This window comes from Felis catus, chromosome B1 (assembly GCF_018350175.1).
Source record: "Felis catus isolate Fca126 chromosome B1, F.catus_Fca126_mat1.0, whole genome shotgun sequence".
NCBI lineage: Eukaryota > Metazoa > Chordata > Mammalia > Carnivora > Felidae > Felis > Felis catus.
The window spans coordinates 63,545,284-63,571,020 of NC_058371.1; the positions used below are offsets into that span (position 1 = coordinate 63,545,284).

The following is a 25,737-nucleotide window of genomic DNA, read 5'->3' on the forward strand; positions in this document are numbered from 1 at the left end:
TGTGATTGCTCCAAGACCCAAGGCCAATTATTTTGGTTAAGAAAACACAACCAGAATTAAAAAGGGCTGTCTCTCCTAAATAAGAGAGAGGTGCTAGGCAAGCAGAAACCACACCACATACACATATTTGGGAAATGCATTTTGATATTATTATGATTAATAAAGTAGAAATCATTTAAATATGTTAATAATAAATCAATAGTAGCTTTTGCCATTATAGGTTTTCTCAAACATTAGACACTAAAAGTGTAAATTTCTTTTTGTAGGAGGGGGAGACAATTTTCATGACATTTAAAATCTCCTCGTGTTCAGAGTTGAGACCACTGGTTGAGGTCTGAAGTAGACTATCGCTAGTATTCATGGAGAGTGGGTACAGATGAGGAGAGATTTTGGTAATAGAAAGCAGAGAAGCCGGAAACTGCCAATTATGGGGGCAGAAAAGAAGAAAGAGTAAAAATTATACAAATGTTCTGGTAATTATTTTTAAAATTTCATAATGAAATAAGAGTGTCTAGATAAATGACAGCCAAGAATCAAACCTAGCAACAAATATTTTGTCTTTCTGCTTTGCATTTTACCCAATACACTTATGTAGAAGCAATGTATCTTTTCTTATTGTTTATTTAAAACAAGCGTATTATTGTGTACAAGAGTATGGGAATGACATACCTAGGGAGAAGTGGGCAGGCTAGGGAGACAAATGCAGGACTTTGGGGTTTGAGTTTGGTTTCTATAAGGAGAACTTTCTATAGCAAATGCTTGATGGTACTATCAAAATGTTTTTGGCAGAACAATATCGAGAAAACCCACTGGCCTCTGAGGACAAGAAAGAGTGATTTCATAGTGACGTTGCGTCTTGGGGCTGCTGTTTGGGTCCAATAGCCAGTGCACTTTCAGGGTGAGTAAACTGAGGTGCTAAGGGAGTTTGAAAGGATCAGCTATTACATTTGAAAAATGTTTTTCGCTGTAAGAAACATCACCACCATCATGAACAACACACACATATTTTTAAACACCTACTTTTTGATATAGTTCCAAGGTTTCTGAAAAGAATTTGAATTGCCCCTTGCTTCCAGCAAGGAAATTCATTAAGGGAGAATATGCCATCAGCTCTGCTTCCTAATGTAACTTAATGAATACCTGGTTCATATAAATCACAGTTAATTTAATGCTTAGTTAATATTTATGGCCCAAAGTGAAATCAGTCCTACTGAAGTTCATGACACAGGGTGTTTTCTGGGACTGTCCAGTCTGGGCTTTAGAATCTTCCCTGAAAGTGGCAGCTTTGTTTGTTAGGTTGTTTTGTTTTGTTTTGTTTTTTTGTTTTGCTTTGCTTTGTTTTGTTTTGTTTTGTTTTGTTAGAGTCAGTATTTTTTTGACAAATTTTTGAAGGAACTTTTTATTTGAGAATTTAAAGAAAGCCAACAGAAGAAATTTTAGTCTCCCATTACTAAATGTCTACCTGACTGCAGTAGCTGGGACAAAAAAAATGGCTCAGTGAGTTGGGAGTGGGAGTCCCAGCACCTGGTCCCAGGAGCCACATAGGGGTGGTCATGGCCACTGCAGCAGTTTTGCCCAATGCCCTGTGGAGGCAGCCACCTGCAGGTTGTGCAAGGTGTGGCGGGGCAGCCCTGGCTTCCTGGGGACCCTCTGTTGTGCCAGTCCTGAAGGGCTAGGACGGGCTGAGGAGCCCGTGCTTGTCAAGGCCCAGAGTCAGTGGTGAACGTGGTTCTTCTGGGCCCATGGCCCCTTGAAGTAAGAAATTAAGAGTGAGCAAGGGAGGAAAACACAAAGGAGGAGGTGCTGATGGTGGTAAAGTGCCACCAGTGGCAGCTACAGGCACCACACAAGTCTGGGCCAGGATCTAGCCCCCATTTCCTTTCAGAAGGAAGAAGACAAACAGCCAAGCATCATCTGAAATTATGATTGGCTGACTAATAATCCTAGGGCAAATCAAGTCTAAATTTTCCTAATATTGCTACAGAGATGTTTGGTGGAAAGGTTTGCTCAGTATGTTATGGAATGGACTGTGAAAGCCCCACATGGCTTCCTTACAGCAGTTCTGTGGGCCCCTTCCCCTCTGCGCCTAGTGAGTGTGAGCTGTCTTGGAAACTGGCCCAGAAGACAAAGGCCAGAGAAAAAGAGCAAAGTAAGAAATAAATATTGCAAAAGCTACACAACCAACACAGAGTTGAAGAAATAGGCTCTCCAGCTAGAATGAAATCATTTGGCATATTATGAAGCTCTGGAAGGGACCCACTAAGATCTTTCTTTTCTTTCTTTCTTTCTGTTTGAATTTTTTTGATAGGTTTATTTATTTTGAGAGAGAGAGAGAGAGAGAGAGAAAATATGAGTGGGGGAGGGGCAGAGAGAGAGGGAGAGAGAAGTCGAAGCAGGCTCCCTTGGGTTTAAACCCACCAACTGTGAGATCAGGACCTGAGCTGAATCAAGAGTCCAATCAAGAGTCAGATGCTTAACCAACTGGGCCACCCAGGCTCCCCCACACCCCACCCCACCATAATACTTCATGAAAGTATTATTTAGTAAATGAAGTTGTAGGCTTGGGAGTAGAAATTGGTTGGGTTTGTTGACAGTCATTGTAAATTAGCATTTTTTTATGCTACAAATTCTTTATAATTGACTTAGTCATTTGCTGTTTTGTAGTTTATGCACTGAAATGAAAACATCATATGGAGAAAAATGACTTTAGAATATGGATTCTATTCAAATAATGGTTTAAAAGAGGATCCTGTTCTGGATGAAGGAAACTGAGAATGAAAAAGTCAGAACTGTCCTCTTTGAGGTGAAAATGTGCTTTGGCTTAAAAGAGATATGGTAGATTCATCACACCTTTTATCATTATTGCTAATTGGTTGAAATAGAGTTATTTCTGGCTTTCTCAAAACTAAATAACATTATGAGTGAGTAGTTCTATTTTCTGTGGTTTTCTGATGTTAGCCTTTGAGGTATTAGTAATTATTGACATTATTTTTTAAGCCAAATTTTATAAAGAATTCCTTTACCTTAAAATGTAGAAAACCATCTACTGGATATAACAGTTTTGGTAGTTATGAACACTGACATTTTCTTAGAAATGACTTGTTGGAGAAGACTAATGCTGTGACTTAAAACTTGCAGTAAAAATGTTACATATTGTGGTCCCTCAGAGCCAGCTTATTCTTATTTGTGCTGAGCAGAAATGTGACATAGTTAAAATGTCTTGTCAGCTAATTTGCTGACTATATAGATATCACTTTTGTTTTTTATTCCATTCTTTGTTTCATCTCTCATGGTAGTGATGTTCTGTACTCTTTGATCAAGCAGGTTCAAAGCAAAAATTTAAATTTCAAATTCATTTTAAGGAACTCTTAAAGAGTAACAGCTGAGTTATACTGAATAAGTGGTAAAGTATTAAAATTTGAAAAAAAAATTGTCAGGAATAGTAGTAATTTGGTGAAAAATGTAAATTATGTTAAAATGAGAATATGTTACAATTAGGGGAGCTGTACGATTTTATTCAGTTAAGTAGTATAACTGAAACTTTATACTATTAAGTGTAGCTTTTATAAATGGATGACCTCCCAATTTTATTTGCTGTCAGGATTTAACAGCTTATTACTGTTTGCCCTACCTCTGATAAAGAATTTTGTTACAAAAACTGCCCAACAGCTCTAATTTAAAACTGAAACCAGGGGCGCCTGGGTGGCGCAGTTGGTTAAGCGTCCGACTTCAGCCAGGTCACGATCTCGCGGTCCGTGAGTTCGAGCCCCGCGTCGGGCTCTGGGCTGATGGCTCGGAGCCTGGAGCCTGTTTCCGATTCTGTGTCTCCCTCTCTCTCTGCCCCTCCCCCGTTCATGCTCTGTCTCTCTCTGTCCCAAAAATAAAAAAAAAAAAAAAAAAAACGTTGGAAAAAAAAATAAAAAAAAAATAAAACTGAAACAAGCTACAAATAAATTTGATACTTTTTTATAAATAAAGGAAACAATTGATAACACTATTTAGGTGTTCCAGGCTCTCTACCATAGGAATTATTCCAGGGTATTTTTATAATTCATTTGTTTAACAAATTGAAAACCTACTATATGTGTGGCTCTGTGCTAAATATTAAGGATACAAAGGAAGTAATTCACTGTTTTTATTAGTCTTATAATTTAATGAGAGAAGACAGACATTGATTAAGCAATAGTCAATTTTCATTATTTGTGGATTCCATATTTGTGAATTCATTTACCTGCTAAAATGAACTTTTGTGGTCCTTTGAAGACATGTTCAGAGTGGCAAGAAACCTGCAGCACGTGTGCATGTTTCCAGTTGAGGTGGGACAAGACAAGGCTCTACCCTCTCGTTTTAGCTTTCATACTGTAAACAAATGTACTTTTCACGCCCTGTTTAGTGCCACATTTTCCACATTGTTATACTTTTTGTGGATGGTTTCTCCATTCTAAATGGCCCCCCAAGCATAGTGCTGGAGTGCTGTCTAGTGTTCCTGAGCTCAAGAAGGCTGGGATGTGCCTTAAGGAGAATGTATGCATATTAGATAAGCTTCCTTTAGGCATGAGTTAATAGTGCTGTTGGCTGCGATTTCAGTATTACTGAATCAACAATATGTAATAAATAAAGTGTCTTTAAAACAGAAAAGCATAGAAAACAATGTCATGTATTGATTAGTTGATGAAAATGCTGTGACTAGGGGCTTGCAGGAACCTACCTATTCAATGTTCATGGTGAATTTATATAGCATAACCACCAATGAATAACAAGAATTGACAAATTAAGAGGGAAGAGATAAGATGATGGAGGAGTAGGGAGACCCTAGACTTGCTTCCTCCCTTGAACACAGCTAGATAAATATCAAATCATTTTGAACACCCAAGTAATTGACTTAAGGACTGAGAGAGCAAAATACACAACTAGAGATGAAAAATCTGCCACATTGTGGAAGGTGGGAGCTGTGGAGGGTTAATTTGGGGGAGAGAAGAGCTCTCTTTCCCTGGGAAGGGAATTCTGATCAGGGAGAGAGGAGCAAGAGAGAAAGAAGGAGGGAGAGAAAGAGTGAAAGTGTGTGCAGGGACTTTCACAAGAAAAACTCTTCCCCAAAACCATAGTATGGGAAAAGGAGAGGGGCTGACTACTGCAAGTTTTTATAAACAGCTGAGTGCAGAGGCTGAAGTTTCAGAAGTCCGTACCATCACCAGGGTCATACATGGTGGGCTTTAGCGGTGCTCTGGTGGGGAAGTAGGATGGAGACCTGGGAGCAGGCAGTGTGGTCTGAGAATCTCCTGGCTTGGCAGGGGAGAAACATTTCCCCTGCTTGGAGAAGAGGTGATTGTTTCCTTTCTATGAGAGCTTCCTGAAGAGTGGCAGATGCAAGCTCCCCACTCTGAGGGTGGAGAGTGGGGTGTTGCCATTTTCACCCTGCCCATCAGCACTGACCAACTTCAGTGAGCAAGACAGCGCCACCGAGTGGAGGCCAGAGCCGCTTACAATAAACCCCGCCCTCTGCGCCCTGTAGGTGTGTCTCCACTAGGACAAGTCAGCCTGAGAATCAGCACAGCATGCCCCACCCCCAGAAGACCAGCATGAACCCCCTTTCTCGTATAAAGTTAACTGCTCAGAGAGTGCTGCAAAGCTTCAGCTCTAGGGGAAATAGGACCTAGCTTCGTTTTGTTTTGTTTTGTTTTGTTTTGTTTTGTTTTGTTTTGTTTTGTTTTCCTTGGGTTACAGAAAAAAAGCAAATTTTAAAGTTATTTTTATTTTTACTTATTTATACTTAATTTTTTTTTTGGTTGCATCAGCTGTTTTTAAGAAACAGACCAAAACACACCTAGGATCTAGCTTCCTTTTTTTTTTTTTTTTTTTTTTTTTGACCTTGATAATATGACAAGATGGAGCAACTGACCCCAAAAGAAAACAGGAAGAAACAATGGCCAGGGATTTAATCAATGCAGATATAAGTAAGATGTCTAACTAGAATTTAAAAGAACAATTATAAAGATACCAGCTGGTCTTGAAAAAAAAGCATAGAAGACACTAGGGAATCCCTTACTGCAGAGAGAAAAGAACTAAAAACTAGTCAGGCTGAAATTAGAAATGTTGTAACTGAGATTCAAACTCAAATGGATATGATAACAATGAAGATGGGTGAATCAGAAGAACAAATCAGTGATATAGAAGATAAAAATTATGGAAAATAATGAAGCTGAAAAGAGGAAAAGAAAGGTGTTAAATCACAAATGTAGACTTAGGGAACTCAGCGACTTCTTAAAGTGTAATAACATTTATATCATAGGTGCCCAAGATGAAAAAGGGGAAGAAGGTTTATTAGAGTAAATTATAACTGAAAATTTGCATAACCTAGAGAAGGAAACAGACATCGAAACCCAAGAAGCACATAGAACTCCCACTAAATGCAACAAAAGCTGGCCTTCATCAAGACCTATCATAGTTAAGTTCACAAAATATTACAGACAAGGAAAGAACCCTGAAGGCAGCAAGGGGGAAAAGTCCTTAACCTACAATGGAAGATAGATCAGGTTCGCAGAAAATCTCTCCACAGAAACTTGGCAGGTCAGAAGGGAGTGACAGGATATATTCAGCATGCTGAATATTAGGTCATATATTTATATGCTCATTCATAATACAGAACATTATGTCCTCTTATGTTATCAAAATGCACAGAATGTATATTCAATTGAACATAAAGCAAAAATTTCCACCTAAAAGATTATAGATGTTTGTATTTCTGCCTTATAAGTTATTATCGGTAGTATCTGTAACTCTCCTTTGCTAAGATTCTTTAACATAATCTAAATTATTATACTACTTCATGGCAATTGGCTCTAAGGTGTGGTATCTGGGAATATGTGAAGGAGCAAGACAGAACTTTAAGTACTTCAGTGCTCCTTAAGTGTATTGGGTTGGAAAGTAAATATGTCTACCCACATTTTATAAGGTTGCACTGATTGTCTTATGATTTGTATAAGTGCATCTTGATTTATTTAGTATTTTTAAATTTTAGTTTTTAAATTTAGGAAAAATATTTCAAGAATCCTGACTATCATCATACCTCCCTATGACCTAAATATGTAGTCTTTATGAGATATAAAAAAGAAAGCTAAGATTAGTATATTCTTGACCTCTGACAATGTGAATTACTCTTTTTGTTAATCAAAATTAAACAATGGAAGTTGCTCCTGAAGTGCTGTGCATAGTTAGCTATCACTTGGAAGTTTGAAAAGTTTTGTTTAACTACATCTCCTTATTTTAACAGAGCAAAAACTTCTGCAGGTCACAAAAGCAAGAAAAGGATGAAAACATTAGGTGAATCATGTAAAACTGCAGTTTTTGTAGCTCCAAATTGTCAAAAGTCAGCAATTTTGTATGGTTTCAACTTAGTTAGCCAGCTGGTGGCGAGCAGTAACTGATAAAGCTGCCAAATGGAGGCTAGAGGTTTGGAGGCAAAGACTATCAACAGGAGCAATGATCTTTTTTGTCCTGTTTCCTTTTTTTCTCTCTCCCTTGCACTCTCTTTTCCTTCCTTTTTTCCTTCCTTCCTTTCTTTCTTTTTGGTAACAACTCCATTGAGATATAATTTGTGTCCAATTAAATTCACTTCACTTTTTATTATATATAAATATATGTACTTTTTGTATGATATATATATATATATATATATATATATATATATATATAAACAAGAGGACAAATATACACCTTTGTTTACTTACTTTTCAATAAGTTTAAACCCTTGGGCGGGGGTAGGGGGCAGCATCACACAGGAAAAAGCAATGGCCCTAGCAGGAAGGTTGCTCCAGAATTTGGCCTGAACTGTGCCACTGTTTCCATGAGCATGAGTTACTTTTCCCTGGATAATTCTGGTTTTGTTCAGTTTGCCACCAGGAGTCACTGTGTTTTTCTTTGCTTTATACCCATAAGCACATGGCTTGCCTACATAAAATTCAGTTTCATCTCAAGCATAAACACCTTCAATTCTAATAAGAGCTGTGTGTCCTCTGGTTCCAGAGACCTCGCTTACAGCCAGAAAATATGGTCTTGAACCACAGTCTTCCAGATATATTTGTCATTTAAGGAGCCCTGTTTCCAGTGGTCTCCACAGGCTCCAAGATGGTGGTAAAACTTAACCACTCATCTTAAGTATACAAGTCAATGACTTTTAGAATAATGACTTTTTAAAGCTAATGCAAGGTCAATGGCTGGGAGTTAGTCATATGGTTGATGATTGTCTCAGTCAATGTTAACTCGAAAAGCAGAGCCAGTAAGAGATATTATGGAGGTAGATTTCAAGTAATTGGCTTATATGATTGTGGGGGCTGGCTAGGATAGTCTGAAATTCATAGCACAAGCCTTCAGAAAGGGCAGGCTGGAAGATCTTTGGGCAGGCTGAAGTGGCAATCCACAGGTGGAATTTAATCCTCAGGGAAATTTCAGCCCTGCTGAATTGAAATTCCTTTGAAACTGGTTGACTCTGGTCCATCCAGATTATCTAGGATAAATCTCCCTTACTTAACACCAATTGACTTTTTTTTTTCATTTTAGTCCTTATGATTTTTTTATGAATTCATTTTTAAAATTTGTTTATTTATTTATTTATTCAATATGAAATTTATTGTCAGATAGGTTTCCATACAACACCCAGTGCTCATCCCAACAGGTGCCCTCCTCAATGCCCAACACCCACTTTCCCCTCCCTCCCCCCATCAACCCTCAGTTTATTCTCAGTTTTTAAGAGTCGCTTATGGTTTGCCTCCCTCCCTCTCTAACCTTTTTCCCCCTTCTCCTCCCCCATTGTCTTCTGTTAAGTTTCTCAGGATCCACATAAGAGTGAAAACATATGGTATCTGTCTTTCTCTGTATGACTTATTTCACTTAGCATAACACTCTTCAGTTCCATCCATGTTGCTACAAAAGGCCATATTTCATTCTTTCTCATCGCCATGCAGTATCCCATTGTACATATAAACCACAACTTCTTTATCCATTCATTAGTTGATGGACATTTAGGCTCTTCCCATAATTTGGCTATTGTTGAAAGTGCTGCTATAAACATTGGGGTACAAGTGCCCCTATGCATCAGTACTCCTGTATCCCTTGTGTAAATTCCTATCAGTGTTATTGCTGGGTCATAGGATAGATCTATTTTTAATTTTTTGAGAAACCTCCACACTGTTTTCCAGAGCGGCCACAGCAGTTTGCATTCCCACCAAAGTGCAACAGGGTTCCCATTTCTCCACATCCTCGCCAGCATCTATAGTCTCCTGATTTGTACACTGTAGCCACTCTGAGTGGTGTGAGGTGATATCTGAGTGTGGTTTTGATTTGTATTTCCCTGATGAGGAGCGACATTGAGCATCTTTTCATGTGCCTGTTGGCTATCTGGATGTCTTCTTTAAAGAAGTGTCTATTCATGTCTTCTGCCCATTTCTTCCTTGGATTATTTGTTTTCTGGGTGTGGAGTTTGGTGAGTTCTTTACAGATTTTGGATACTAGCCCTTTGTCCGACATATCATTTGCAAATATCTTTTCCCATTCCATTGGTTTCCTTTTAGTTTTGTTGATTGTTTCCTTGGAAGTGCAGAAGCTTTTTATCTTCATGAGGTCCCAATAGTTCATTTTTGCTTTTAATTCCCTTGCTTTTGAGGATGTGTCAAGTAAGAAATTGCTGCGGCTGAAGTCAGAGAGGTTTTTTCCTGCTTTCTCCTCTAAGGGTTTGATGGTTTCCTGTCTCACATTCAGGTCCTTTATCCATTTTGAGTTTATTTTTGTGAATGGTGTAAGAAAGTGGTCTAGTTTCATTCTTCTGAATGTTGCTATCCAGTTCTCCCAGTACCATTTGTTATAGAGACTTTTTTCCATTGGGTATTCTTTCCTGCTTTGTCAAAGATGAGTTGGCCATACATTTGTGGGTCTAATTCTGGAGTTTCTATGCTATTTCACTGGTCTGTGTGTCTGTTTTTGTGCCACTACCATGCTGTCTTGATGTTTACAGCTTTGTAGTAGAGGCTAAAGTCTAGGTTTGTGATGCCTCCTGCTTTGGTCATTTTCAATATTACTTTGGCTATTCAGGGTCTTTTGTGGTTCCATATGAATTTTAGGATTGCTTGTTCTAGCTTTTAGAAGAATGCTGGTGCAATTTTGATTGGGATTGCATTGAATGTGTAGATTGCTTTGGGTAGTATTGATATTTTAACAATATTTATTCTTCCAATCCATAAGCATGGAATGTTTTCCCATTTCTTTGTATCTTCTTCTATTTCCTTCATAATCTTTCTGTGGTTTTCATCATACAGATCTTTTACATCTTTGGTTAGGTTTATTCCTAGGTATTTTATGCTTCTTGGTGCAACTGTGAATGGGATCAGTTTCTTTATTTGTCTTTCTGTTGCTTCATTATTAGTGTATAAGAATGCAACTGATTCCTGTACATTGATTTTGTATCCTGTGACTTTGCTGAATTCATGTATCAGTTCTAGAAGACTCTTGGTGGAGTCTATTGGGTTTTCCACATATAATATCATGTCATCTACCAAAAGTGAAAGCTTGACTTCATCTTTGCCAATTTTGATGCCTTTGATTTCCTTTTGTTGTCTGATTGCTGATGCTAGCACTTCCAACACTATGTTAAACAACAGTGGTGAGAGTGGACATCCCTGTTGTGTTCCTGATCTCAGGGGGAAAGCTCTCAGTCTTTCCCCATTGAGGATGATATTAGCTGTGGGCTTTTCATAAATGGCTTTTATGATGTTTAAGTATGTTCCTTCTATCCCGACTTTCTCGAGGGTTTTTATTAAGAAAGGATGCTGAATTTTGTCAATTGCTTTTTCTACATCCATTGACAGGACCATATGGTTCTTCTCTTTTCTTTTATTACTATGATATATCACAATGATTGATTTGCGAATGTTGAACCAGCCCTACAGCCCAGGAATGAATCCTACTTGATCATGGTGAATAATTCTTTTTATATGCTGTTGAATTTGATTTGCTAGTATCTTGTTGAGAATTTTTGCATCCATATTCATCAGGGATATTGGCCTGTAGTTCTCTTTTTTTTTGCTGGGTCTCTGGTTTAGGAATCAAAGTAGTTTGGCTTCACAGACTGAGTCTGGAAGTTTTCCTTACCTTTCTATTTTTTTGGAACAGCTTGAGAAGGATAGGTATACCTCTGCTTTAAATGTCTGGTAGAATTCCCCAGGGAAGCCATCTGGTCCTGGACTCTTATTTGTTGGGAGATATTTGATAACTGAGTCAATTTCTTTGCTGGTTATGGGTCTGTTCAAATTTTCTATTTCTTCCTGTTTGAGTTTTGGAAGTGTGTGGGTGCTTAGGAATTTGTCCATTTCTTCCAGGTTGTCCAGTTTGTTGGCATATAATTTTTCATAGTATTCCCTGATAATTGCTTGTATTTCTGAGGGATTGGTTGTAATAATTCTACTTTCATTCATGATTTGATCTATTTGGGTCATCTCCCTTTTCTTTTTGAGAAGCCTGGCTAGAGGTCTATCAATTTTGTTTATTTTTTCAAAAAACCAACTCTTGGTTTCGTTGATCTGCTCTACAGTTTTTTTAGATTCTATATTGTTTATTTCTGCTCTGATCTTTATTATTTCTCTTCTTCTGCTGGATTTAGGCTGTCTTTGCTGTTCTGCTTCTATTTCCTTTAGGTGTGCTGTTAGATTTTGTATTTGGGATTTTTCTTGTTTCTTGAGATAGGCCTGGATTGCAGTGTATTTTCCTCTCAGGACTGCCTTTGCTGCATCCCAAAGCGTTTGAATTGTTGTATTTTCATTTTCGTTTGTTTCCATATATTTTTTAAATTTTTCTGTAATTGCCTGGTTGACCCATTCATTCTTTAATAGGGTGTTCTTTAACCTCCATGCTTTTGGAGGGTTTCCAGACGTTTTCCTGTGATTTATTTCAAGTTTCATAGCATTGTGGTCTGAAAGTGTGCATGGTATGATCTCAATTCTTTTATACTTATGAAGGGCTGTTTTGTGACCCAGTATGTGATCTATCTTGGAGAATGTTCCATGTGCACTTGAGAAGAAAGTATATTCTGTTGCTTTGGGATGCAGAGTTCTAAATATATCTGTCAGGTCCATCTGATCCAATGTATCATTCAGGGCCCTTGATTCTTTATTGATCCTGTGTCTACATGATCTATCCATTGTTGTAAGTGGGGTATTAAAGTCCCCTGCAATGACCACATTCTTATCAATAAGGTTGCTTATGTTTGTGATTAACTGTTTTATATATTTGGGGGCTCCTGTATTCGGCACATAGACATTTATAATTGTCAGCTCTTCCTGATGGATAGACCCTGTAATTATTATATAATGCCCTTCTTCATCTCTTGTTATAGCCTTTAATTTAAAGTCTAGTTTGTCTGATATAAGTATGGCTACTCCAGCTTTCTTTTCACTTCCAGTAGCATGATAGGTAGTTCTCCATCCCCTCACCTTCAATCTGAAGATGTCCTCAGATCTAAAATGAGTCTCTTGTAGACAGCTAATAGATGGGTCTTGTGTGTTTTTTTTTTTATCCATTCTGATACCCTATGTCTTTGGGTTGGAGCATTTAGTCCTTTTACATTCAGCATTATAGAAAGATATGGGTTTAGAGTCATTGTGATGTCTGTAGGTTTCATGCTTGTAGTGATGTCTCTGGTACTTTGTCTTACAGGATCTCCCTTAGGATCTCTTGTAGGGCTGGTTTAGTGGTGATGAATTCCCTCAGTTTTTGTTTGTTTGGGAAGACCTTTATTTCTCCTATTCTGAATGACAGACTTGCTGGATAAAGGATTCTCGGCTGCATATTTTTTCTGTTCATCACATTGAAGATTTCCTGCCATTCCTTTCTGGCCTGCCAAGTTTCAGTATATAGGTCTGCCACTACTCTTATGGGTCTACCTTTGTAAGTTAGGGCTGTTTATCCCTAGCTGCTTTCAGAATTGTCTCTATATCCTTGTATTTTGCCGGTTTCACTATGATATGTCGTACAGAAGATCGATTCAAGTTACATCTGAAGGGAGTTCTCTGTGCCTCTTGGATTTCAATGCCTTTTTCCTTCCCCAGTTCAGGGAAGTTCTCAGCTATGATTTGTTCAAGTGCACCTTCAGCCCATTTCTCTCTCTCTTCTTCTGGAATTCCTATGATACAGATATTGTTCCATTTTATTGCATCACTTAATTGTCTAATTCTCCCCTCATACTCCTGGCTTTTTTTATCTCTCTTTTTCTCAGCTTCCTCTTTTTCTATAATTTTATCTTCTAATTTACCTATTCTCTCCTTTGCCTCTTCAATCCATGCTGTGGCCACCTCCATTTTATTTTGCACCTCATTTATAGCATTTTTTAGCTCCTCATGACTGTTTCTTAGTCCCTTGAACTCTGTAGCAGTAGATTCTCTGCTGTCCTCTATCCTTTTTTCAAGCCCAGTGATTAATTTTATGACTATTATTCTAAATTCTTGTTCCATTATATTGCTTAAATCAGTTTTGATCACTTCGTTAGCTGTTGCTACTACCTGGAGTTTCTCTTGATGAGAATTCTTCTGTTTTGTCATTCTGGGTAGTCCCCACAATAGCTCCAAACTGCAGGGCACTTCCCCTGTGCTGTCGGGAGTAACTTGTGTTGGTGGGTGGTCTGCAGTCAGACCCGATGTCCACCCCCAGCCCACCATTGGGGCCACAGTCAGACTGGCGTGTACCTTATCTTCCCCTCTCCCAGGGGAAGGACTCACTGTGGAGTGGTGTGGCCGCTGTCTGGGCTGCTTGCACACTGCCAGGCTTGTGGTGCTGCCTGGATGGGATCTGGTGTATTAGCTGTGGTGGATCCACAAGGTGCACAGGGTTGGGAGGGGCAGGCTTAGCTAGTTTTGCTGTAGGTGGTCCCCTGAGGGAGGGGCCCTGCAGCACTGGGAGGGAGGCAGTCCCATCGGAGGGATGAATCCACAGAAGCACAGCGTTGGGCGTTTGCGTGGACAGGCATGTTTGGTGAGGGGAACTGGTTCCCTTTGGAATTTCGGCTGGGGGATGGGAGAGCGAAATGGCGCTTGCCAGCGCCTTGTTCCCCCACCGAGCTCTGTCCTTCTGGGGCTCAACAATTCTCCCTCCCGGTGTCCTCTCGCCCTCCCCACTCTCCAAGAGCAGAGCTGTTGACTTTTAACATTCCAGGTGTTAAGTCCAACTGGCTGTCAGAACTCACACAGTCCAGGTCCCCGCTTTTGCAAGCCAGACTTCAGGGGCTCTGCCTTGCCAGATGGGCTGCCTCTCCACCACCCTGGCTCCCTCACTCCAGTCTGTGTAGCACACACTGCCTTTCCACCCTTCCTACCCTCTTCTGTGGGCCTCTTGTCTACACTTGGCTGTGGAGAGTCTGTTCTGCTAGTCTTCTGGTGGTTTTCTGGGTTATTTAGGCCGATGTGGTGGAATCTAAGCAATCAGGAGGACGAGGTGAGCCCAGCGTCCTCCTACACTGCCATCTTCCTTGTAGTCCTCTGATTATTGACTTTAATCACATCCGCAAAATACCTTCATAGCAACAACTAGATTAGTATTCAGTTGAATAATTGAGTTCTGTAGCCTAGACAAATTGACACATAACGTTGACCATCACAGGGACTTGGAATAAATCCTTTCAACATCTGAGTAGAGATAATGAAAGGATTTTATAGAAAGATGAACACAAAGCTCCCATAGCATTGAATTCTAGTCTTGCTTCTGATAGCTTTCAAGAGTGGTTGAGGCAGATCAAAGAATCAAGCCTTTAAACTGAAATTAAAAAGTTTCTTTATTATAAAACACCTAAAACATTTATATGCCAAAATAGTCAAGAGAATTATTTTGTGGTTCTCTCTTCTGAGAGCAAATTGAGTTGTTCTTACCTGGATTTTATTTTAATTTATTTATTTGGTTAATTAGTTAGTTCTTACCTAGATTTTAGGCTAATTTTAATGTCTGAGTAATATTCCTTAACCATATGCATCATAACTTACTTTGTCATAGAACACTGGGAAGGCTTCCAATATTTCAATTATAAATAATGTACCAGTGAATATTGTTCTGCACATAACTGTCTTCTCTTTTAGTGTTTTAGAAAACTTTTTCTTGAGAAATAATTCCAAATTTATAGGAAAGTTTCACAAGTAATCCAAAGAATTTCTGTATGCACTTTACCCAGATTCCCCAAATGTTAATATTATACCATATTTGCTTCATTTTTCTCTCTCACTTTCTCTTCCTTTATTATTTTCTATTACTATTATTATTATTTCCTAAGAAGTTTTAGAATAAGTTGCAGACATGATATTTTGCCCCAAATGTTTTGGTGTAAATTTCCTAAAGATGGACATTTTCTTACACAACCACAGTAATTAAAATCAGGAAAATTACAGTACATAAACAGAACAGTACTAAAGTTTATGGATCTTATTAATATTTACAACCATCTCACAAATTATAGCAGAGAAAATAATAATTTAGAGTGTATCTAGAATCACGCATTGCATTTACATAATGCCTTTTTAGTGTCCTTAATGGAATAGTTTCATAGTCTTGGTCTCTCATGACCTTGATATTTTTTAAAAGAACAAGTTGTTTTTTTTGTAGAATGTCCCTCAACATGGATTTATCTGATGTTTCTTCATGATTAGATTCAAGTTACACATTTGGGGCTGGAATACCATGAGAGTGCTGCTCTGCCTTTATCCATGACTTATATCAGAAGGCATATAGTATTGATTGCCTTTTACTGGTGATGTTAACTTTGACCACTTGGTTGAAGTGTCATTTGCTAAGTTTTTTCACTGTCAATTTACTATTTTTATGTTTGAAGTTAGTAAGTATCTTGTGTAAGAGATACTTTAAAACAATGGAAATATCTTACGAGCAAGAGAAGAATAGCTCCTGATCCAGGATTTGGCCTGGTATAACCATATAGCCCTTGATATTGCTATGAACTGTCTACGGCCATACTACCCTGAGCGCGCCTGATCTCCTCTGATATTGCTGTGAACTGGCTGGGTTAGGATTTGACCAAAGATGAAAACATAAATATTGCCCAAACCACAAAATGTCCAAACATCTCCATATTCTGGATACTATGCATGAGTGTTGCTTCTTTACCAATTAAAACTATAGCCTTATTCTAGTCTTTTTTCCTAGATAATATTTATTAAGATAATCAGAGAAATAGCCCCATCCAAAAAAATCCCCCTTCCTTAAAACCTCTTGGACACCACCTAACACAAGTATAAATCCTATAGCAAGTACTTTCTAATACCTTCTTATAGAGGAACAATACTGAAATAAAATATTCATGATTTTACTAATAATCAGAATAACAAAGATAAAATTACTACATTGAACTTAAGGACTTATTTCTTTATTAAAGATGCTTGACGGAAAGTGATAAGATAGAAAAATAAAAGATGTTTGTGATACATACAACTGCCAAAGAATTGCCTTACATCGATAAGAATATAGACTCAAAATCAAAATGGAAAAATGGACAAAATTTGTGAAGAAACTTTCACAGGAAGAAACTATGAATGACAAATAAGTATTTCAAAGTATACTTAACCTGATTAATAGAGAAATGAAATATAACATTTTTTATAGCTACTAGATTCGCAATACCTGAAGCCTATTAATATCAAGTGTTGCAGAGAATGTGACTCAGTAGGACAGCTTAAATACACTGTTGGTAGGAGTATAAATTAGTGCTAACAAATTGGAAAGATATTTGGCATTTTCATGTGATAGAGATATTCCCATTTAAAGTGAATTTTCTAAATTAACTTCTGTACCAGAGATGTACAAAGATGTCTCTAGCAGCACAATTTATTATAATAATAATAATCAAGACCAACTCAAATATTTGTCAATCAAAGGTAGAATTGGAAAAAAAAACAAAGGTAGAATTGGAAAAAAAACAAAAGTAGAATTGGAAAAAAAAACACACATTGATGGGTTATGTCAAAGGGGCAACAACAACAACAACAAAAGCCAACTGAAAAATCTCCCAGTGGCCAAAACTTAAACAATTAGAGGAACAAAATTAATTAATTAATGAAGCAGTATTTAGTTATTACCTGAAGTTACAATTAGATTAGATAGAGATAAAGGTTGCACACATTGTGAATACACTAACTGCCACTGAATTATTTATTCACTTTAATGCGGTTAATTTTATGTTCATGTGAATTTCATCTCAAACGAAAGTAGCAATTGGCAGCAGGATTAACAACAACCCTTAAGAGCACAATAATAATAAAGTCAACAGAATAGCATGATATAGCTCCACATTCTTCCATAACAGTCTCTGTTTCCTTAGATTTTTAGGAAAAAAAAATTCTACAGTGAGAAATATTGGATTTGCATGGTAGGGAAATAAGAGCTCAGATAACTGATATTTGGAGAATTACTCTATAAGGTGTACACTCTCCAGAAAGTGTAGCTGGGGTCGTATCGACTCAGGGTATTAACAGTTGCTATTAATGAATAAAGGGATTTTTCATTTACTAAATTCTTTTTAAAAAAATGGGACACTAAAAAGCTGATTGGGAGCTCTTTGCACATGAATGGAGCTTTTTAAAATTTAAACTGTTTAGGGGACACTGAGTATCAGTATCTTTAGGTTTTCTCAAAGACTGTTCAGATTTTTCAAACAAGTAGGTTGCCATTTTTAGCAAATAAAAATTTAAAGTGCTCAATTAAATTTTATTTTATTTAAGCAAAGAGTAATTTTTGTAGAAGAAATGTGGCCCAATTATCCCAAGGGAATATACTTACATTGAAAAGTTATTCATTCTTTATCTGAAATTCAAATTTAATTGAGCACCCTGTATTTTATCTGACAACCCTGTAGACAAGTCTCTTACAATCTGCTGCTTGGGATGTAGACATTTTTTTTTCACGTTTCTACCAATTTCTTATTATTTTTATTAAGTTTTTATTTTAATGCCAGTGTAGTTAACATACAGTGTTACATTAATTTCAGGTGTACAATATAGTGATTCAACACTTCCATAGCATTCCAACACCCAGTGCTCTTCACAAGTGCCCTCCTTAACCCCTATCACCTATTTCACCCATTTCTCCACCCACTTGCCCTCTGGAAACCACCAGTTTGTTCTCTGTAGTTAAGAGTCTCTTTCTTGAGTTGTAGAATTTTTGCTGCCAGGATTCTTAGAGTTAGTTTCAAACAAAAGACTGGAGCTACCATTTTTCCTATATAAAATTTCAAAGAAAGCCTCAGTTTTTAGTGTTGCTTTTTTACTCCTTCGGGAGAATAAACTTCCAGTCTTCTGTGGGGTGGAGAAGGCCATTTAGCAACTTAAATATTCTTAATCAACTTTTAAAATCCTACACCTATTTTTAGTTCCATGTTTACACCTACCTTCAGTTCTACCTTCATCCTCACTTCTAGATGTATGTTTCAACACCAATTCCTGATGAGTTTCACCATCTCTGGTGACAATTGTGTGTCTTCCTGGCTTTCTTTGCACCCAATTTAGAATTAACTTTACATTTCTTCTATGACAGTTACCACTTATTCATCTATTTTTCAGCTTTATAAATCCCTCCATCTGGGAAGGGAGCAGAGGCACATATTCATCTTCAAATATTCTTTAAGCAGAAATCAGCCTATCTAAGTCTGTTCAGATTGCTTTAACAGAATACAATAGACTATTATGCCATACTGGTTATAACAATAAAAATTTATGTGTAACAGTTCTGTAGGCTCGGAAGTCCAAGATCAGGATGCCAGGAGATTTGTCCTGTGAGGTCCTACTTCCTGATTCATAGAGCTGTTGTCTTTCTGTGGAGTCCTCACATGATAGAAGAGGCAAGAAAGCTCTCTGGGGTCTCTTTTATAAGGACACTAATCCCACTCTTGAGGAATCCACCCTCACAACCTAATAACCTCCAAGGTCTCTTCCTCAAATATCATCATATTGGGGATTAAGTTTCAATATATAAATTTCAGGGGCACATGAACATTCATTCTATAGCACAGATCTAGATGTTATAGTAGATGGCATTTAAAAAACAGATAATCTTGAGGTACCTGGGTGGCTCAGTCTGTTGACTCCAGCTCAGGTCATGATCTCATGGTTTGTGGGCTTGAGCCCCATGTTGGGCTTTGCGCTGACAGTGCAGAGCCTGCTTCAAATTCTCTCTCCCTGTCTCTCTGCTCCTCCCCCACTCGTGCTCTCACTGTCTCAAAAATAAACATTAAATTTTTAAATAGGTAACAGATAATCTTAAGTAAACTCTTTCTGACACTAAAAAGTGAGAGGACAATTCCCACTCATTTTATGAGGGAATATAATTTTGATTAAACAAGTCAGAAAAGTATTTGCAAGAAAATGCATTTCACTTTTTTCACAGATATTAGGAAGCTATATCAAGCAATTTATTTTCTGTTAGAGTATTTATATTAAATTATTTATACTAAGATATTGAAAAATAAACATCTTGAGCAAGTTGAATTTATACCAGGAAAGTAAGGATTTTCTTAACCTTAGAAAACATGTTAATGTAATTAAACAAAAGACACAAAGTAAAAATATATAAACGGAAGAGGCATCTGATTAAATTCACTATATCTTTTTAAGGGGAAACATTCACAGAAAACTAGAAATAGAAAAATAGGGATAACTTATATTCCTACCAAATATCAAGACTAAATAGCATATTATCTACCAAATATCAAAACTAAACTTCATATTTATCATTAAGAGCATTCCAATTTGTGTCAAGAACAATGAAAAGATGCCCACTATCTCTGGTATTAATCAGATTGTGCTTGGAGCTTTAATCAGCTCAGTAGGTGGGAATATGAAATAAAAGAAAAATAAATATAGCTCTCACTCTTTACATAAAAAGATGGTCTACCAGGAAAATCCAAAAGAATCTACAGGCAGACTATCTAAGAGAACTCAGCACACTGCGATTGCACAATAAATATACAAAAGCCAATTGCACCTTTCTACATCAGCAACATTTATTTTAATTGAAAATGTAGTTTTTCAAAGACAGGAAACCTAAGCACTTAGGTAAAATCTAAGAAATGAAGTTTTAGACTTTTAAAGAGAAAAATATAAAATTCCGTGGGAAGATATATTAGAATACCTGAGTAAAAGGAAGTTTGGAGTTTGGAAAATTCAAAAGAACAAAAGTGTCACTTAGCTCCTAATTTATTTTTATTACAATCGCATTTAAAGTTCAATACAGTTGTTTTCTTGTGTGATTTTATATGGAAATTTAAAAGCCAATTCAAAAATTCTCATTTATCAGTAAAGGGTGAAGAATAACCGTAAAAATTTAAGGAGTACAGACAGGATAGATTCACCTCGGCAGATATGAAGACCCATGATGAGGCTGTCAAAATGCAAAAAGTTACAAACTGATGCAGAGTTTGAATATCAGTCTAACGTAATGCAACCAAGAGCTAAGAATGAGACTCATTCGTATGAAGCCATTTTGTAAATTATAGAGGTGTCATTACAAATCTAGGAAGGACAGATGGTCTGTTCAATACATGGTGCTGGGACAATTGGGACAATAAAATTATATTCTTATCTCACAGTATGCATAAATTAATTTCAGATAGATTAAAGGCCTAAATATGAACAAGCAACACTTTCAAATATTTAGCAAAAATATTGGGGAAAATATTGTGTCAGCATAGATAGAGGAGACTTTCTTAAGTAAGATGCAAAAGACACAAACAAAAAGTTAAAATAATTGATAATTTGGTTTACATCAAAATTACAAATTTCTGCATTTCAAAAGACACTATACTCAAAGTCATAGCTTGAGGAAAAAAAATATTTCTGACAAAGGATTAGTATCCAGAAGATTTAGAGAACTGCAAATCAATAAGAAAAAAGACATCACACACAATTCATAGATAAGTAAGCCCAAACTGGCAATACAACTGTGAAGTGGCATCATTATTAGCCAGGGAAATACAAGTAAAGATATGGACGAAATACTTTATGCTCATCATTTGGAATATTTTTAACTTGTTTTATTTTTTAAAATTTACATCCAAATTAGTTAGCATATAGTGCAACAATGATTTCAGGAGTAGATTCCTTAGTGCCCCTTACCCATTTAACCCATACCCCCTCCCACAACCCCTCCATTAAACCTCTGTTCTCCATATGGAATGTTTTTAAATTTATATTTAATTTAAATTTTAGTTAACATACCATGCAATATTGGTTTCAGGAGTAGAATTCAGTGATTTATCACTTACCTACCACACCCAGTGACCATCACAAGTGTCCTTCTTGGTACCCATCACCCATCCGGCCCATCTCTCACCTACCTCCTTCCATCAACCCATGATTTGTTCTCTACCATTAAGAGTCTCTTATGGTATATTTCCCTCTCTTTTCTCCCTGCCTTCCCATATGTTTATCTGTTTTGTTTCTTAAATTCTCCATTTGAGTGAAATCATACGGTATTTGTCTTTCTCTGATTGACTTATTTCACTTAGCTTAATACACTCTAGCTCCATCCACATTGCAAATGGCAAGATTTCATTCTTTTTGATGGTTGAGTAATATTCCATTATATATATATGTATATACTCATTCATCTTTTTTATATATTCATCAGTAGATGGAAGTTTGGGGTCTCTCCATAGTTTGGCTACTGTTGATAATGCTGCTGTAAACTTTGGGGTATAAATACATCACATCTGTATTTTTGTATGCATTGGCTAAATACGTCATAGTGTAATTGCTGGATTGTAGGGTGGATTTTTTTTTTAATCTGAAAGTACTAAATGCTGTTGAAGATTTGGAGGAACAGGAACTCTCATACACAGCATGAAGGGGAGAGTGTAATTCAGTACAACCATGTTGGAAAGTTACTTGCTTATATTTACAGGATACTATTGAAATTTCAACCTGGAAATTTCATTCTAGGTACATATGTATCAGGAAATATATGGTAAGAATCTTAAGTGAAGCATTGTTTTTAAGAGAAGAACTGGAAACAACTTAAATATTCATTAGTTGGATAATAAATGTATCAGTTGTGGTATTTTCATACAGCAGAGTACTATTCAGCAGTTAAAATGAATGAATAGCACTGTATGTATCAACATTGACAATGCTATACCGAGCATGGAGAATAAAAAATGTGAGTTGAGAAATAATAGGTACAGTTTGATACCATTTTAGAATTAAAAATTTGTATAGTAATATAGGGGCACCTGGGTGGCTCAGTCGGTGAAGTATCCGACTTAGGCTCAGGTCATGATCTCATGGTTTGTAGGTTCAAGTCCTGCATCGGGCTCTGTGCTGACAGCTCAGAGTCTGGAGCCTTTTTTAGCTTCTGTGTCTCTCCCTCTCTCTCTGCCCCTCCCCTGCTCATTCTCTGTCTCTCTCTGTCTCTCAAAAATAAATAAATGTTAAACAAATTTTAAAAATTTGTACAGTAATATAAAATATTGTTTATGGCTACATGCACATGTAGCAAAATTGTAAAATTATGCACAAAAATGATTCATGCCAAATTCAGGATGGAAGTTATGTCTGGGAAAAGAAGGAGAATGGAAAATAGAAAAGGTATACAGTAGGCTTTAACTCTATCTGAAATGTCTAATTTCCTAAAAAAAAAAAAAAAAAAAACTCTAAGGCAAATATAGTGTAATATTAAGGTTGACAAAGCTTGTGTTAACTATATTGTTATATCGTTTTTTCATGAAATATTTTACAAAATGTAAACAAGGTGAAGATAAAAGATCTAGGCATAAAAATAAGAAACTTCAGGGGTTAAGTTAAAATATTAGATGTACCATGCCATAGGTCACTCTAAAAATGTTTCAGCTTCTTTCTTCACTTTTTCCAGGGGGCAGTTTTTTCTAGTATGCCCCCCTAATGAAGAAAATCTGGTAGCAGAAACTTTAATTGTATTTTAAATATAGAGATTAAGTCTTGTTACAAGTCAGTGGGCATCTAAGTGTTTTTATTGGCAGGTTACTTGGCAATTCTCTGTACTACTTCCAATAGTGCCCATTTCATATCTTCACCACCCTCTTCCCTGATTACATTCAATCTTGTTTTCTCATTCTTGTCCAGTGACCTGTCCCCGAGGGGATGCCAGGTGGGAGTGAACTCAGATACCTGCATCTGCTCCCATCTTTTCCCTTTCCTCTCTAGTCTCAGAGGATGATAGGTCCCGCCTTTTATGAACTTGGTGCTGCACCATAGGCCTCTCTAGAGCACTTCCTCCCTTTCACTGTATCTGCAACCTCATCCCTCTGACTTACTTTCTCTGTGTCTGTTCTCTTATCTGTAAAATGGAGGCAGTATATACTAATTTCCTTCATTGTGATAAGCATCAAATGAAATCAGAGAACCTATGTAAATGTTAACTTTTACTGGAACAGCCATATGTCTTCAAGATATAATAATTTATAACCTAGGTTTTTAAGTATAGAAAGACTTTATTGCCTTCCTTACAAGGGTTCTTTTGATATGATATAATATTGTTCTCTAAAATACCTACAGAAAGCACTTGCACAAATAAATTCATAAACAGAAACCAGGAAAGGAAAAGAGAATTAAATGTATGCCAAGTGTTAAGAGGGAACTACAGGGAAGATATTCAAAAGTTTGTAGAGAATTATTCATTTGATAATCATTTTGGATTGCCCTCACTCTAATTTTTTTTCTCATAAGGTGATATTTTCTTCTGTAGAGCTAATCAGAAAAATGTTTGAGTTCTGAAAGTACATGTTTTAAAGTTGATAAAAAATAACGTGTTGTCTTATGTTCAAATTTGTAAATTGATAGTGCTTTGAATGAACAGCAGGACATAAAAACACTTTTGAACAGGAACAGTATTATGAAGCATTACAGATGCTCCTTTTGGACTAGCTGCTCATTTCCTAAATAGATTTATTTGATAGCTTTTCTCATTTAATAAAAGTATGAATTAGAAAAATATGAACAGATTGTAATAACCAAAAATAAATGAACTTGACAACCTGGAAGAGGAGCATTTGCCAATGGACTGAATAATAATGTAGGAGAACTTTGGCATGCACAATTTGTGTATGAATAAGAAACAAAATTTTTGACATTTAAGCTTAGAACAGACTGCTTAGAAGTGGATTTTGGAAAAAATAACATTTTTAATATCCTAAAATGTGTTTTCTAAAATATAGAGTCAACTATGTTTTACCTGATAATTTTAAATATCTTGTTTCTCTCTGTCCCCCCTCCTTTCTTCTTTCATTTAAAAAATGCAAAACTATAATCCAGATAAAGATGACTATAATGCAAACTATTGAACTTCTGATTTTGAATCCGTATTACCCATGAAAAGTGAAAAAGTCAACCTTTGACTTAAATATCTTGATGACAGTTGATAGCTCTGAAAGTAGAATCATCATCTTTTTAGAAAACTGGCATGTTCGTTTCAGCTGTTTCCTGCTACCTGTGTAATTTTTTTAAACTTAAGTTTTATTTTAATTCCAGCGAGTGAACACATAGTGTTGTATTAATTTCAGGAGTACAGGTTTACAGTATAGTGATTCAGCACTTTCATACAACACCCAATGCTCATCACAGGTGCACTCCTTAACTCCCATCACCCATTTAACCCATTCCCCGCCCTCCCTCCCCTCTGGGAACCATCAGTGTGTTCTCTATAGTTAAGAGTCTCTTTCTTGGTTTGTTTCTCTCTCTCTCTACTGCTCTTTTTTTTCCCTTTGCTGGTTTGTTTTGTTTCTTAAAATCATATGGTATTTGTCTTTCTCTGACTGACTTTTATACTCTCTAGCTCCATCCATGTCATTACAAATAGCAATATTTCATTCCTCTCTATAGATGCATAATATTCCATTATATATATACATATATACATATATGTATACTATATATATATATATATATGTATATATATATATATGTATATATATATATATATATATATATATATATATATATATACATATATATATATACCACATCTTCTTTATCCATTCATCAACTGATGGATACTTGGACTGCTTCTGTATCTTGGCTACTTCTGTATCTTGGCTACTGTAAATAATGCTGCTATAAACATAGGGGTGCATGTATCCCTTTAAATTAGTGTTCTGCTACCTGTGTAGTCTTAAGCAAGTCACTTAACATCTCCAAACCCCAGATTCCTTATATATATGAAGAAAATCATAATTTAGGAGTGATATGATAATCAAAATGAAGAAATGCATCTGACAGTGTTAAAAACTATACATTTTATAAACTATGCAAAAAGAAGATATGTATACATTTTACACATCATCATTTCCTCACTGTAATTGTCTAGAACCATATATCAGAGCATCCAGGCAACTGAGCTTTTATTTTTCTTCCATATATTTGGCATTGTGTAGAATCATCCAAGTAGCCATAAACCAATTGTGCTTGAATCTAGTTAAGCATTTAAGTAAAGAAGCTTTAAAAAAATTTTTTTTTAATGTTTGTTTATTTTTGAGAGAGAAAGAGACTGACAGAACATGAATGGGGTGGGGGTGGGGGGGGGGAGACAGAGAGAGATGGAAACACAGAATCTGAAGCAGGCTCCAGGCTCTGAGCTTCAGCATACATGGGGATTGAACTCATGAGCTGTGAAATCATGACCTGAGCCGAAGTCGGATGCTTCACCGACTGAGCCACCCAGGCACTCCTAAGTAAAGAACCTTAA

General features: G+C 36.6%; 1 long non-coding RNA gene across 1 annotated transcript in view; it reads left to right on the top strand.

Moving 5' to 3' along the window:
- Window positions 1-419: 419 nt before the first annotated feature.
- Window positions 420-25,737, top strand: part of LOC123384887 — a 99,303-nt gene continuing 73,985 nt past the window's right edge. Inside the window, exon 1 of the long non-coding RNA XR_006596602.1 lies at window positions 420-898. This is a non-coding gene — a long non-coding RNA (uncharacterized LOC123384887). The remainder of the gene's footprint in view (window positions 899-25,737) is intronic.